Raw genomic sequence first — 16,787 nt, forward strand, 5'->3', positions numbered from 1 at the left:
TGTCTGGCTTATTTCACTTAACATAATGCCCCCAGGGTCCATCTATGTTGTTGCAGGGTTCCCTTCTTTTTCGTGACTGAATAATATTTCAGTGTGTGTGTGTGTGTGTGTGTGTGTGTGTGTGTGTGTGATCTTCTTTAGCCATTCATCTTTTTGTGAATCTTTTTAAGCTGTTTCTATATCTTGGCTGTTGTGAATAATGCTGCAATGAACATAGGAGATCAGATGCCTTTGAGATAGTGATTTTTATTTCCTTTGGATATATACCCAGAACTGGGATTGTTGGATCATATGGTAATTCTATATTTAATTTTTGAAGAACCTCCATATTAATTTCCATAGTGGCTGCACCACTTTACATTACCACCAACGGTGCACAGGGTTCCCTTTTCTCCACGTCCTCACCAGCGTTTTTGACGATGACAATTCTAACAGGTTGAGGTGATAGCTCATTGCGGCTTTGATTTGCATAAGAACAGTGGTTTATAGATATTGATAATCACTTTCAGAATCTCCATTTGATGCTTTTTTTGGCTTTTAGGTTTATCCCTATTTAGAGGTTATATTTTGTAAAATTATTAAAATGTTTTGTACAAACACAAAACCTCAAGTGTTTAAAACAGGAATGAAACGTTTATACATTTGGAGATGTAGCTTGGGGAAGTGAATTAAATGAATTTAGGTGAGTGGTGGATAGATGATTTTGAGTTTTTCCTTTTCCTAATTCTAATGTTCTAAGACTAGGTAAGTCGTTAAAAGTTTCCATCAATGCCTGGCTTTAGGTCTTGTTCCCTGAAAACAGAATAAAAAGCATAGTGCTTTGCACTTGACCTGGTACATGGAGGAGTCTCTCTCCCCTGTTACAAGGTCAGCTCAGCAGTCCCTATGAGACAGATTGCTTGCTCCATCCGTTCTGAAACTACATGTTCATTGCAGCTGCTCCCTCCTAGAATCTCTAATGGATTTGGGTGGCTCAAGTTTTCACGGAAGCCTGACCTTCTCACAGGTCCACAGACTGATAGCTTAAGTGGAGCCATTATATGTATAGACAGGTGTGTAGACAGGGGTGTAGACAGGGGTGTAGACAGGGTGTGTAGAGAGTTAAACCTACTTCATACTCTTTATGATATATATGATATATATGTGGATATCTCTTACTTATATTTTCATCCATTCATATATGCATCAGCCAATACTCACTGAGTGTTCACCACCAGTAACTGAACATGTACTAAGCAGACCTAGCTTTTTGTTACAAACCTTAAATTACTTTGTAACTAGCTGTCACAGCTAAAATCTTTAGTGAAAAACTTAAAAAAAATTTTTTTTAATGTTTACTTATTTTTGAGAGAGAGAGCGAGCAAGCGAGCATGAGTGGGGTAGGGGCAGAGAGAGAGGGAGACACAGAATCCAAAGCAAGCTCCAGGCTCTGAGCTGTCAGCACAGAGCCTCATGCGGGGCTTGAACTCACAGATCATGAGATCATGACCTGAGCTGAAGTTGGTGCTTAACCCACTGAGCCACCCAGGTGCCCCAAGAACTTTTTATGAACACATGAACTGTGTTCTTTTATGTGTATATATTCACAAAAGTAATGTGTAATGTGTCTTTTGTTGTTGCTTAACGGGGGAGAAGGAGATTGAGCAAAGTCACTGGAAAGTTTTACTGTTTAAATTACACAAGTTTTGCAGTGTGTTAGTTTCAGCTAAGAGTTTAATACAATAACACATATGGTCAAGGCATGTAGAAGCGTTATTTAAATCAAGAGTTAGCTTTGTAAGAGTTGGGATATCAGTGCAGTTATTTAAACGTGATAATTTTTGTTTTCTTCTTTGGCACAATTATTTCTTGCGGCTGCACCCAATTATGTTTAAGTGAAAGAGTTAAAATCTCATTAAAATCATTAACATCATTTTTTAATTTTTTGAGAAATGACTGTATTATTCCACCAGTTTTGGCTAGTATTTGTAGGTTTTTTGAGATTTCAAATTTAAACTAAAATATGGTACTGTAGGGCTGTTATTATTTTAATTGAAGTATAATTAACATATGGTGTTATATTAGTTTCAGGTGTACATTATGATTCAACAAGTCTATAGTTATGGGTTCAGCCATCCAATCTAGAAAAATTCCTATTGTGAAGACTCCCACATGTTTGTGTCAGGGCAGGAGAATTTCTCAGCTCCTCTATCACATTGAGTTTTATGCTTTGGTAGATTATTATAACTTCTAATGTGATCACATGAAACCAGGCTGGTGTTTCATAGCAATTAATTTTTCTGAATTATATCTGAGGACTAGATATGGACCTTATAGACTCTTATTCATTAACAAGTCATTTAGAATTTAGAGCCACCGCTATTCCAAGCTGTTGGATGACAGCATCTATAAATAAATATTTATTAGATCCCAACTTATAGCTAATCAGTGGTGCATTTTGACCTCTGAGACAGACTCTGATGAGGATGTTAATGATTAATACTAAGTATGCCCAGTAATTTCGAGAGTTATTACAAGCACTGCAGTTTTCAGAGGATTTTCAACTTTTCCCCCGCAACATGGACAAGGTATTGCAGCCCCAATGCGAGACATATAGAATCTGGGGTGGGGGTTGGGCGGTGTGGGCGTTCTCTTGCCCAGATATCTTAGGATATATTGCTGTCATTGGTTGTGGAGGATGGCATATAGGAACTGTGGATGTTTGTAGGCAGTGTGGTTCTAGACACCATACAAAGTTAATTCAGAAAAAAATGATGGCCTCTGTGTTTAAAAACTGGTGTACTTGGGGCACCTGGGTGGCTCAGTCGGTTAAGCGTCCGACTTCAGCTCAGGTCACGATCTGGCGGTCCGTGAGTTCGAGCCCCGTGTCCGGCTCTGGGCTGATGGCTCAGAGCCTGGAGCCTGCTTCTGATTCTGTGTCTCCCTCTCTCTCTGCCCCTCCCCTGTTCATGCTCTGTCTCTCTCTGTCTCAAAAATAAATAAACGTTAAAAAAAATAAATAAAAAATAAAAACTGGTGTACTTAATGAAATAGTTACAAGTGAAATGATATGGAAAGGAATAGAATATCTCCATATTAAAAAAAGAAATTATAATTGTTTCAGGCAAGCTATGCATGTAATGTACAAAAGTAAATTCCAGGTTCGTTAAAGATGTAAAGTGAAAGGTAAAAGCTATAAAATGTTCAGATGAAAATATAGAATACGATCTCTAGGAATTAGGGTAAAGGAATATTTCTTAAACAAGACACAAAAAGTGCAAACTGTGATATTAACAATTTTTGTTCATTAAAGGATACCATAATTATAATGCAAAAAGCCCCAAACAGGGAGGGGATATTTATAATATATGTAAGTGACAGGGAATTAGTTTCCAGAATATGTTAAGAATACCTACAAATAAATAAGAAAGCAAAAACAACCGAGTGAGAAAGTCAGCAAAAACATGAATGGATGCACAGAAGAGGAAAGCCGATCGGCCCATTTCACACCTGCCAACTGGAATAAATTAGAAGGATGGACAAGGGGAATTCTTACCCACTAATAGTAGGTGTGTAAATAAGTACAATTACTTTGGAAAACAGTTATATATTATCTCAGAACCATGAGCATGCAAATACCTATCATCCAGTAACTCCATTCCTAGGTACGTATTCTAGAGAAACCCTTACACATATTTATCTGAAGTCAAGTACAAGAATATTCACAGAAGTATTGTTCATAATACTAACACACACACACACTCAAAACAACGCAAGTGTTCAACAGAATGAATAAATACGTTGACAGATATTCATACAATGGAATATGATGCAACAGTTCAAAATGGATAAACTAGGGGTGCCTGGGTGGCTCAGTGAGTTGAGTGTCCGACTCTTGATTTTGGTTCAGGTCATGATTCCAGGGTTGTGGAATTGAGCCCCACATTGAACTCTGTGTGGAGTCCACTTAAGATTCTCTCTCTCTCTCTCTCTCTCTCTCTCTCTCCCTTGCTCACGACTCTCTCCCTCTCTAAAGAAATGAAATGGATAAACTACATTCTTGACATGGATGAATCCAAAAGCATGTGTAGTGAGAGAAATGATACAAAATAATATATCCCAGTAAATTCAATTTATATAAATTACAAAAATAGGCAAAACTAAATATTATATGATTAAGGGATATACATATAGATAGTTGGCAGATTGCACACAACAGTCACAGAATCCTCCTGAAGCTGTATACACACCCCTTTGCAAATCCTCTTAGAGTTTAAGGGGCATCTGGACCATCTCTATTTTTTCTGATATATTGAACAAATGAAAACAATCCAGAATGAGGTAGTCAAAATTACCACGGTTAAAGTATTTTTATTGCCTACACAGTACCATTTTCAACACAAAGATATTATAATATGTTTGTATCAATACAAGATTTATAAAAAACGCTTACTTATTTCATGCTTTGTAGGCTCTGTGATCTGGTGCTGGGACACTTTTGACTGACAAGGTGAATGTCTTCTTTCAATCTTGAAAGTGATCACTGAAACCATTTGAATTTAACCTCCAAAGTCTCTGAATGGGAAGCCATAGGCCGAATGGCCCTCTTCCTGCAATTGGCCCTGTGTCTGGATTATTTCACCAAAGTTTGATGTTATACCAAGGACGGCTGGTAGGTACTTCTTTTATATTAGCTTGACTAAGAGAGAGCCCAACCAAATTCCTCCCAAAACAGAATAATTTATCCCCAAGGCAATATAGTTTCTATTCTTAGAATGACAGGTAGGAGGGGTGCCTGTGTGGCTCAGTCAGTTGATTGTCTGATTCTTGATTCCAGCTCAAGTCATGATCCCAGGGTTGTGTGACAGCCCCACGTTGGGCTCTGCACTGAGTGTGGAGCCTGCTTAAGATTTTCTCTCTCTTCCTTTGCCCCTCTCCTCCCCATTCATGCTCTCTCTAAAAACTTTTTTAAAAATGACAGTTAACTTACTGACAATTTAAAAGTAACAGTTCCTGCTTCTAGCCATCAAAGGTTCATAAATGTCGAGGTCCATCTCAAAACACCTGCCTACCAATGCAAATGCAAAATTTCACTTCTTTGAAAAATTCCTGGCACTTTTGTGGTCAAGCTCAATACATAGCTCTTTAAGATCTAACCCCTGCCTGCCTTTCCAGAGTCCCCTTCCTACCAGCCCTGTGCCACCAGCTCTACTCTTCAGGAACACAAGCCACTGGTACTCCTCCATGCCACACCTCTGTATGGATGTCATTTCTTCCAGGAAGAATCTTTGTACTCCCAAACTCTTTCCTTTCCAAGATGCCCAGCTATCTTGGTTTGCCTAAGACTGGGAGGTTTTCTGGGATGTCAGACTTTGAATGTTAAAATCAGGAAAGTTCCAGGCAAACTGGGACAGTTGGCCATCCTGTTCATTTCTTCCGTGCATGTCTCTCTGGGGTACACCTGTGCACACTCTGGTCCTGATTCCTTTGTTGAATGAATGGGTTTGGACGTGAGGAGTAGAAGGAGATAAGGATAACTCCCAGGGTTCTGACTTGGGTGACTGGGTAATGATAGTTTACTAAGGGAGGCCCTGGGACAGGGCTGGGAGAGGATCTGGGGAGGGGTTGTTGCAAAGGAATATGTGATGTGTTCATTTGTAGACATGCCGAGTTTTAGTGTCTGTGCTATTAGATGCACATGGAGAAGGCCTCTATGAAGGTGGCTGTAGAATATTCTGATCTGGCAGGAACTGAGCTGGAGGTGTATAATGAAGTAACAGGCGAGGTTTGCTCCACCTTGTTGGTTGGCACATTATCCCTCATATAAAAATTACCACCATAATTCTAGTCCACTTGGTCTTTTCAGAACCCCAGAGTCAAACCTCTGCACAGAGAGACCACAGGTGACAGGGAGGAGCCTCGCCTTGCATGGGCCTTGTCACTGCATTAAGGTTTTTTCCTTCTCTAGACTACTCTGCATTGCCACACAACTGAACATTTCATTCATTGCAATAAACTAAAAATGTAGTAGTTATGGTGCTTAAGTACAGTTTGTGAAGGATCCAAAAAGTCTGGCCTAGACCTAGCAGCTAAATGGTAATAACCAATTAGCATTGGTTATGTGTGTGTGTGTGTGTGTGTGTGTGTGTATAACCAACATATATATATACATATATCGTTACTTTATTTTTTTATTCATTTATTTATTCATTCATTCAGTCATTCATTCAAGTTAGTTAACATACAGTGTAGTATTGGTTTCAGTAGTGGAACCCAGTGATTCATCTCTTACATATGACACCCAGTGCTCATCCTGAAACGTGCCCTCCTTAATACCCATCACCCATTTAACTCATCCCCACCCACCTCCCCTCCAGCAACCCCCAGTTTGTTCTCTGTATTTAAGAGTCTCTTATGGGTTGCCTCCCTCTCTGTTTTTATCTTATTTTTCCTTCCTTTCTCCTATGTTCATGTGTTGTGTTTCTTAAATTCCACATACGAGTTAAATCATGTGATATTTGTCTTTCTCTGACTTATTTCGCTTAGCATGATACATTCTAGTTCCATCCACATTGGTGCAAATGGCAAGATTTCATTCTTTTTGATTGCCGAGTAGACTATATTTTAAGGAAAGAAGTGATCCGTGGTTCAGTTTAATGGTGTCCTTTCATGTTATTTGAACAATCCAGACTTAGTATTTTTGAAAACAAGTAAGCAAGTGGCAGTTACTCACTGTGTGTTGTTTTTTGTGGTGCTTAATTTTCAATACAAAAAACCATAGCCTCTTGTATCTGGAGGAGACCTTGAAAATCATCTAGGCCATGTTTCTTCTCACTTGATGAACAGGACAGCTGGGGTGTTAATAGATTTATTGACTTGCTTATGGCAACAGTGCAAATATAGAAAGTTGGTCAACTTAATCCACATAATGTTTGCTCTCTATCTTGGTTTTCAGCAAGTTTGCCTGACCCAGGAAAGCTGTCTTGCAAACAGCACCCTGATAAAGAAATGAAACTCTCACTGATTAGATTACTGTTTAAAAGTCTAATATAAGTTATATGCCCCACACATAACGAGTTTCCACCCTGGAGCTAAAGACCTACTCTTCCTATATCTTCCTTCATTTGCTCCTACTAGCACAACGTTGAAATAGATGCTGTGAGATGTGGCAGTGATCACTGGCCCCAAGATGTTCCTCAAACAAGGCACGGTATATACAGATATAAGCAGATGAAGAGATGTATTATTAATTAGCCTTTCGGAACACAAACAGCATATGTGTTCACATTTCAGCTCCGTTGGGTGTGTCATTACTTTTTAATGTGTGCACATTTAAGTTAGAAAACCTGTACAAAGCAGATGAGTGATTAAAAGAGAAGTTCTCGATGCTGATATTGAAAATCTCTTGTAGGGAATAGGACAGAACTTGAGAAACAAAGGAGGGAGAGAGAGAGAGAAAGAGAGTGCATGAGAGCAAGAGAGGGAAACTGAGAGACAGTAAGCTTTTCAACATCTAATTTCAGAAGGAGGAGTTGTAAACAGATTTTAGGAAAATGCCTATAAAGATCAACATTTTGTGAACGAGGCAGCTGGCAAAGCCTGAATCAAAATTTTGACAGCTAGCTTTTAAAAAATGAACAATAGGGGCACCTGGGTGGGTTAGTCTGTTAAGCGTCCAACTTCAGCTCAGGACATGATCTCATGGTTTGTGGGTTCAAACCCCACATCGGGCTCTGTGCTGACAGCTCAGAACCTGCAGCCTGCTTCTGATTCTGTGTCTCCCTGTCTCTCTGCCCCTCCCCGACTCTCTCTCTCTCTCTCTCTTTCTCTCTCAAAAATAAACATTAGAAAAAGAAAAAAAAGAAAAAAAGAAAAATAACCAGGTAAAATAAATCACATCATTTATTCTTTGTTGAATAAATGAATGGTGTGTCCAGTCTCCAGTTATGTTCATTGAGTGTAGTAAATACAACATTTGACTAGAAGTCAGGTTTTTAATTTCTAATTCAGATCCTTCCTCCTGCCCTGCCCCGCCCCCCCCCCCCCCCCCACCACACAGACACAGACAGGGCCTTAACACTGTTAAAGTGGAAATACCAGACAGCGAAATTGGCTCTAGAAGCAACAATCAATTAGTTAGACACTGCTCTCAAGGAGTGCCTCTAGCAGAGGACATACTGACATGGATTTTAATTTTAACCTTTATTTTAATTTTTAATGTGGGTGGATAAGAAAGATGAGCAAGGGTGGGATATGAGAATAGAACACTGAGACCCAGACGGGCCCCGCAGATAAAGAACGGGTGAGTTCAGTCAGCCTTCAGGCTCTGGGGTCCAGGTTATGTATTATTTGTTGAGTTGGGATGCTAGCATATGATAAGGTAATAAATCCTTAGGTAATCCTGCTTGGGCATCAGAGGGTTAGGAGGAAAGAACCCCACTGTGAGGAGCCCCATTTAACCCAACTTAGAAAAGTGAAAGCAGAGAACCCCTATCGTTACAACAAGATTCACTAGTGCCAATAACCAGTGCAGAGAGCGGAGCCTTTGTGCAGTTTTGCGCTGTGTCCCTGCGCTGTGTTTCTAGCCACGTAACCAGAGGCTTTACACCTTTCTGGGGACGTCCTAGGTGTCAGCAGAGACTTGGTTTATTCATATTTTCTCCAAGAACGAGTTGCTACTCTTCAGCTCTCACCACGCTACTAACATTTTTGATGCCTCATGTTCCACAAAGGCCTCCTGTTTTGGTGTTTTCTACTTTTTTTAAGCAATGGAAAACCAGGAAAAGCCTGGAGCAATTTCTCATGTGTTTGACACATATGTTGAGGGATACTTAATAATTGCTGCCCTGGGCAAAATGTAGCAGGATTTTATGGCCAAGTCTCATGTTGATAGAGTGGACAGGCTGGTAGCTACACACACTTTTTCAAAATAAATGCATCTCTGTGAAATGAGCTGTCAGGAGGACCACAGGGCTTGGAAGCCTGGCGTAATTAAGGCGCAATATATTGGTTCTGAAGAACTGACATTAATGTTGACACATGAGGTTTCTGGGCAATTTGATCTATACCAATAATTCATTTTGTTCCCCGCTGCAGGACTCATTTTGTTCCTAAGTCATTTGAGGCTTTATTAAAGATTTACCTGGTGGCTTTTTAAAAGCACAGTATTTACTGTGCTGTGTGTGTTCAGTCACCAGTTATGTTTATTGAACGTAATAAGTATGACATTCGGCCAGAGGTCAGGTTTTTAACCTCGAATTCATCCCCGCTCCTACCCTGCCAGATTCATACTAACATAGGGCCGTATCATTGGCAAAATGGAGACACCAGACAGCAAAATTGGCCCTAGAAACGATGATCAATTAGTCACAGATGAAAATGGAAACCAATTATTCTGGCCTGTCACGCTCTTATGGTAAAGCCACTGTTCTTGATCTGCTTTGTCACAATGATTACAATCATTTTGTCTCCTTCGTTTTGCATTTTAGTATTCCAGGAATTATCTCCCACATTCTTTTATTTTTATTTTTAATCTTTATTTATTTTTGACGAGAGAGAGACAGAGGGTGAGCGGGGATGGAACAGAGAGAGGGGGAGACACAGAATCGGAAGCAGGCTCCAGGCTCTGAGCTGTCAGCACAGAGCCCGATGCCGGGCTCAAACTCATGAACCGTGAGATTATGACGTGAGCCGAAGTCAGATGCTTGACCAACTAAGCCACCCAGGCACCCCTCCCACATTCTTAATGTGGGAACTTGAATGAAATCTTTTGGGAGAACTGTAAGAAATCTTTTAAGGACTTTGTCCTTTTTACAGTTCTGTCAAAGTGGATTCAGCAAGCACTTTGTATATTATTTCAAAGCTTTGGTATTTTACAATTGTGCTATGATTAATACATACGGGTGTTAATCCCAAAGGTAAAATTGCCATCATAAACTCTACTTTTTAGGATGAACCAGCTGTTTTGATGAGGAAAGAATAAAGTCATTAGGGGAAAAAAAATGGTTGCAAACCTGAAACTGAGAAATTCTAAATCCATCTTTCAAAGATCATCCTAAAACTTGTGCCTTCATCATAAAACAATTCATTGGTAATTGGTTTTGAGTTGGTCTTCCATTTTTTTCCTTGTAAGCCTATTTGCCCAGTGTTACTCTGATATGCTCCATATTGAAACTTGAAATGCAGTGTATGTGTGGACACACATACTGTATACAGTTCGTAAATGTGAACACACATGTGTTTGCAACGTTCCGCTATAAAGGAAATGTCAGATTTACATATTCCCTGAACTGGAAGAATAAAAGGTTGATGACAACTTTGTATTTTCTTAAGTATTGAGAAACATATACATTTATTTATTTATTAAAAGTTTATTTATTTATTTGAGAGAGCACAAGTTGCGGGGAGAGGTGCAGGGAGAGCAGGAGAGGGAGAGAATGCCAAGCAGGCTCTACACCATCAGCAGAACATGGGGCTCGAACTTATGAGCCATGAGATCATGACCTGAGCCAAAACCAAGAGTCAGACACTTAACTGACTGAGCCACCCAGGCGCCCTGAGAAAGTTATATGTTTGAAAAACAGACTCAGAAAAAGAATTAAAGAACATCTTTGTCTCGGTGTGGCTATTAAAAAGCAACTATTCAAAACCATCCAACATCACTTTTGCCTTTTTACTGCTCTGCGATCCAGAACCTGCTGCTGGTATTATAGATACCAAGGGTTGAAAGCACAGTGTTTGGAGATCTGGATTAGAATCCCATCTCTGCCGCTTACTTGCTGTGTGAACATGGGTAAGGTTCTTAACCTCTCTGAGCCTCACTTTCCTCATATGGAAAGTAAAGGATCGTTAATGGCGCCTAGCATGGCGCTGTTGTGGGGATTAAATGAGATGACGTTTTGGAGTGCCTGTCACAACACCTGCCACGTAGCAAAAGCACTCAGTGAGCTGTAGCTACTAGTAGCAACAGTGAGCCTAGTAGAGCTGTAGCGATTGTGAAGTTGGTGATGGAGATAAGGAAAGAGCCACCAACATTTATCACTCAGTGCGCAGTAGGGCTAGTGGCATTGTCACTGATACTGATTGAGCCCGTGTGGCTAGTACCAGATAAGCTGAAGGACAACCTTCTGGATGAAAATGTAATTGAGAAAGCATGTAATAAGTCTGAGATATATACATACAGTGAGTGACCCGTAAGTATTATAAGGGGGAGGAGCAATGAATGATTTACATAGAGCATCAACACATCAGATATTCATGTGCTGGGCACTGAGGATAGAAAGATGCAGAAGACAAGGTCCTGTCCTCAAGTCTGCTCCACTCTGGTGTGTGTGTGTGTGTGTGTGTGTGTGTGTGTGTGTGTGCGTGTGTGTGTGTGTGCACGTGCATGCGTGTGCATGTGCACAAATGCATATGTTGGAGTGGAAGGAGCCAGAGCAGCAAACTTAGTGTGGTGAGAAGTTGAGGGATGAACTCAGCTATCAAGTTGTTCCCTCCTTGGATGGTGTCCAGGGCTGGTCTCACGTTCCCACCCCAGGGAGTTTATAATCAGATGGAGAGGATGGATAAGGGAAAGCTCCAGTGGCATTTCTCAAACAGTGCTATTCAACAGCAATGGTACATCTAAGTTAAAGTTTTCTAGGAGCTGCATTTAAAAAGGTAAAAAAGGGGCGCCTGGGTGGCTCAGTCAGTTAAGCGTCCGACTTCGGCTCAGGTCACGATCTCGTGGTCTGTGAGTTCGAGCCCCGCGTCGGGCTCTGTGCTGACTGCTCAGAGCCTGGAGCCTGTTTCAGATTCTGTGTCTCCCTCTCTCTCTGACCCTCCCCTGTTCATGCTCTGTCTTTCTCTGTCTCAAAAATAAATAAACGTTAAAAAAAAAATTAAAAAAATAAAAAGGTAAAAAAAAAAAGATGGGATTAATTTTAATAAGATATTTTGTTCAAGCCAATATATCCAAAACACATAATCTATAAAATTATTAATGAGATACTTTGCCTTTTTTTTTTTTTTAACTGTCTTTGAAATGTGGTATTCACTTAAACTCACAGCACATCTCCATTTGGACGAGCACTCAGTAGGTCCATGAGGTTAATGGCTGCCTTACTGACAGTTCTAGACTTAGCTACTCAAAGTGTGGTCCTCAGTCTCATAGTATAGGTGTCCCCTACTCTTGGGGTCCCTTGCTCACCTGGGTCCCGTACTCACCTCCCTTCATTTTCACAAGATCCTTGGTGAATCACCAAAGCTTGAGATGCACTGCCTGGTGATTTGAAAAGCTGGTTATTTGAGATCACACACACCCTCACCTCTAATCATAACTGTGCTGTACATTTCCTTATCATAGTTTAGGTAAACCATCTTATCATAACCAGACCAAAGGTAGGGTTCATTTTAGCCCTTGTTGGAATTAGTGGCATCTCATTAGGTTTTTGTAAATCAGATGGTTGAGTTATTTTAGTGAAAAATGAAGGAAGGGTAGAGCCAAAGATGAGACAGGGACAACTTTTCATTCAACAATGACACTACCATTGTCATCATAGCTATTCTTTTTGGACATATGTTTTGAGAGGGAAAAAGAGGAGGAGAGAGAGTGAGAGGGTCTGGTTAGTTTCCTAACTCATGGGTTTTTCATTATGTCAGAGTCCTTCCCCCTGGGGTTGACTTCACTGGCACATGACCTTAGAAGGTCCTGGCCTTTGCTTTGATGCTCTGCAGTGTGGAAATTCTTAATAATTTTGAACAAGAGGTCCCAAATTTTCATTTTGCACTGGGCCCTGCAGATTTTGTACCTCGTTCTGTGCTCCTCTAAGTGTGTTCTTAACATTCACCTGCAACTGTAAGAGAGTAAATGGATTAGGTAGGGTTTGGGAGGAGCTAATGCTGTCTTTCACTTCCCCATTGCTACGATCTCTTTATAGCCTGAGAAATTAAAAAGAGATAATCCTGGCCTTGGGGGGAGTTGGGCTCAATGACGCATTAGACAATGGTGTTTTAAAACCAGTTTTCTGTGAAGGCTAAATGCTAGAATTGTATAACAAATACACCATTCACCACACGACAAAGGGGCAGTTCCTAAATCAACGTGTGTAAGCAGTCCCACCCTCCCCACCGTCTCCACCAGGTTTACTATAATCTACCCACACTGTTGGAACCATGTTCAGATACATCTGGGCAATGCCAGTGAGTCAGCTGGACCCATCCATGTTGAGGTTTTATATGGGAGAAAGTTAAATGTTCACTTGCTTCTATTTTGTCAGGATTTTAATAATGAAGTGTAATAAACAAAGTGTAAAAGCATATTGGTAGTTTTAGGGCTCAGACCTGAAATCAAGTGCTTGGAGACCTGCAAAAGCCCTTGAGTTTTAATACTAACCTGCTTGGTACAATTTGTAATGCCTTAAACTCAAAGTTTGGTCCCTGGATCCACAATGTTGGCCTCACCTGGGGCTGGTTAGACATGCAGATCTTGGGCCCCACCTCAGGCTGGCTGAATAATCTGCATTTTCAAAAGATCCTCAGGGGACTTATGTGCATTGGTAAGGTTAAGGAGTGCTGTAATCATGTACCCAACATCTGGTTATCTTGGTTGAGGGGTGGGGTAGCAAGAAAGAGACCTCCCAGAGAATTATGGGGAAGCAAGAGCTCTCAAAGAGTGGTCCCCAGGTGGCCGGCATCAGCATCACCTGGGCACTTGTTGCAAATACATATTCTCAGGCCCTTCCTGATCCTCTGAATCAAAGACCCTGGAGGTGGGAGCCCAGCGATCTGGGTCTTAAATCCTCCAGGTGATTCTGACGCGCAAAGTTTGAGAACCACTGCTAGAAAGTAACGGTAGTGACGTAGAGAGACCTTTCAACTGATTGTACATTTTAGTTTTGAATGCTTTGTTTTGGTCAAGTGGAGTCCAGTGTAAAATCGGACAGTTTCGCAAGGCAACAGAGCAATTCTAACTTGGGAAGAAACCATCAGGCTCCAAGACTGATTTAATGGTTAGTTGAAATTTATTTTTATTTTCGAGGGAGATTTGAACAAGGAAAGTGGCTAGAAAGAAACTAAATCATTGAAAAAAATAAAGTGAATGAAATGACCTGGGATTAATGAGCCCAGGGGTGCGAAGAGCGAAAGGAAAAACAGTCGATCTCCATTTTATTTCTGTAAATAGTGAGAGGGCCTCATCATAAGGGCTCACCCAGAACAAGAAGAAGTTCTTTCTCTCTTGCCTCAGAGTGGCAGGCAGGGCCTTGTGTTCTTCATTCAGAACTTCTGGAGAATCTATTATGGTGGATCTGATGCTGTGACAGACCGTGGGGTCCAGAGATGACCAAGGACCTCCATGATGCCAAGGAGGCTGCAGTCTCATTGGGGAAGCTGATTAGTAGATCAGTAATTATAAATCACTGTAAGTTTCAAGAAGAGTTTGGGGGATGTCGGGTAGGGATTCCCAACTGAAACTGGATGAGAGAGAGTCATTGAAACTTCCCTGCAGGTGGTCTCATGCCAGTGCAGCGTTCAACCAGCCAGGCCACCAGGTGGAGGGACGTGGGGGATGGCCCATGCACCCTGCACGTGAAATAATGAATGACTTATGTCACATACCATAAATCTGAGTGTTCTACAAATGCTTCTTCAGTGCCCACCTGCTATGTGCGACATTGCTTTAGGCCATAGGGATGCTTCAGTGAGCAAAACAGACAAAAATTTCTGTTGCCGGAGCTTCATTCTAGCTAGAATTGTATCTAGAGAGATTGTATTATATCAATCAGTTGTGTTGATGCATTCAGTTGCATATTGTATCTAGAGGACTTCGGACAAAAATGATAAAAGCTAATGTTACGTAATTCTACCAGAAAGGTGGAGAAATGGGAACTGGGGTGTGGAGTGGTATCAGAATCCTGTCTTGTCATCTTCCACACCAGCAATTTAGGTTTTTAACGTCTTAAGTTGAATAATTAAGAAATAGCCGTAGAAGCATGTTCTTTAGCAATATGCAGGTTAATACCCGAAGAAATCGCTACAGGATCTTAAAGGGGAAGATTGAGGAGGACGAGGACCTGTTATTATTTAGCCTGAGTCTTGTAGAATATGTGATGTTCCAGGCATTGATTCATCCATTCACAAATGTTTATAGCCATATTAGAAGTGTGTGCCAGGCCCTGTTTGGGGGCATCTTGTGGAATTTGGAATCGGAGGCAGGGACTACCAGGAGAAGTCTGCAAGAGGATGACCTGTGCTTTGGGGGCCTGGGGTTGTTCTGGAGAGGGTGCACTTGTGTATGGAGTAGTTAGGACTGGCCTCACCATGAGTGGTACTTGAATGAAAATGGGAAGTTTGGGGACGCCTGGGTGGCTCAGTCAGTTAAGTGTCTGACTTCGGCTCAGGTCATGACCTCACAGTCCATGAGTTTAAGCCCCTCATAGGGCTCTGTGCTGACAGCTGAGAGCCTGGAGCCTGCTTCAGATTCTGTGTCTCTTTCTCTCTCTGCTCCTCCTTCCCCACTCGCACTCTGTCTCTCTCTCTCAAAAATAAACATTAAAAAAAAAAAACTTAAAAAAAAAGAAAATGGGAAGTTTGGCGAGAGGGAAGAGCTGTGTAGAAGTCTGGGTCAGAGACCTCCCAATGTGGGTGGGGCAGTGGCCCCTTCACAACCTAAGCTGGTGCTGAGGTCTGGAAGGGAGACTGGCGGGAAAGGAGGGAGGCCAGAGGAAAATGGCTATGGTGTGCGGACCGCGTTGTCCTGCAAAGACTCTGGCTTTACCTCTCTGTAATAAGGGCAGCCACTGAACTTTGTTCGTGGAGTACTCCCCTGTGTCTTTAAAAAGAGACCTAGAGACCACACTTTGTAAATACTGATTTTAAATTAACAGAATAGACAATCTTTTTCTTTACAATCATTTGAGAAGGAAAGTAGTATCAGTTATAACACACACACACACACACACACACACACACACACACACACACGCCCCACACATTTGAATGCAAAGAAATGAAAGCTAAAGAACAAACTAGTGATGATAGTGATGATTCAGAGGGAGCCCCCTATCGCCTCCCTAAGGGGCTAGCAGCTTAGGACTCTGGTAACGCAGGCAGGGACTGGGTAACTGGAGTTGCCTTTCATTCATGCACCGACCCCACCCATCCATCCTTCCTTCCCCCATCTGATCATTAGAGATTCTGGGAGCCTAGTGTCATCCAGGTGCAAATGTGAGTAAGCGTGTTCTCCCCTCGAGGATTCACAGTCCAGGCAAAGAGGCTAGATTAGGGCTTGCAGGTGAACGTGGGAGCACCTGGCGAAAGTGGCTCTTGGGCACAACATTGTACAGCAGACACCATCTGGCAGGGATGGTCTTCTCGTCACAGCAGATTGTTATTTGGTGCTGAAGGAGCTCTCATGTTCCTTAGAAAAATGCCTTTCTAGCCTGTTCACAGCCTTTGCCTTTATTCCATGATCACCAAACACTTTTCAGATACCTAATTTAGTTTGTGGGCACCTTGATCATGAGACAAGGCGCACTGGGTAGTGGTAAAACACCGACACCACTTTTATTGGAAAAGAATAGGCGTTCTCTTGTTAATGGGGTCTATATGACTCCATTCCCTTAGCCCCTTATCAACCTTGAGTGAACTGATAAAATCAAATTTCTGAACCTTGAATTATGAGGACTGGACGTTTGCCAACAAACGTGTGTTGAATGGCTAAGTGTATAAAGTGCAGGGACTTTGGAACATTCCTCCAGAAATGTTCTGTCCGTCTTCCCCACCGTGAGTACAAATGTCCAAGTGTATGCCAATGGCCGCAGATGTAACAC

General features: G+C 41.5%; 1 long non-coding RNA gene across 6 annotated transcripts in view; it reads left to right on the plus strand.

Moving 5' to 3' along the window:
• LOC132687672 (uncharacterized) overlaps nt 1–16,787 on the plus strand; it is a 151,884-nt gene that overhangs the window by 58,248 nt on the left and 76,849 nt on the right. For 4 of the 6 annotated variants that reach the window (XR_013551966.2, XR_013551967.2, XR_013551965.2 and 1 more), the window contains one exon: nt 4,451–4,651. This is a non-coding gene — a long non-coding RNA (uncharacterized LOC132687672). Of the gene's footprint in view, nt 1–4,450; nt 4,652–9,262; nt 9,395–10,670; nt 10,772–16,787 lie in introns of all 6 variants that reach the window. The other 2 variants (XR_013551963.2, XR_013551964.2) reach the window with 2 other exon arrangements.

The sequence above is a fragment of the Panthera onca genome, chromosome E1 (assembly GCF_046562875.1).
Source record: "Panthera onca isolate mPanOnc1 chromosome E1, mPanOnc1 haplotype 2, whole genome shotgun sequence".
Lineage (NCBI taxonomy): Eukaryota > Metazoa > Chordata > Mammalia > Carnivora > Felidae > Panthera > Panthera onca.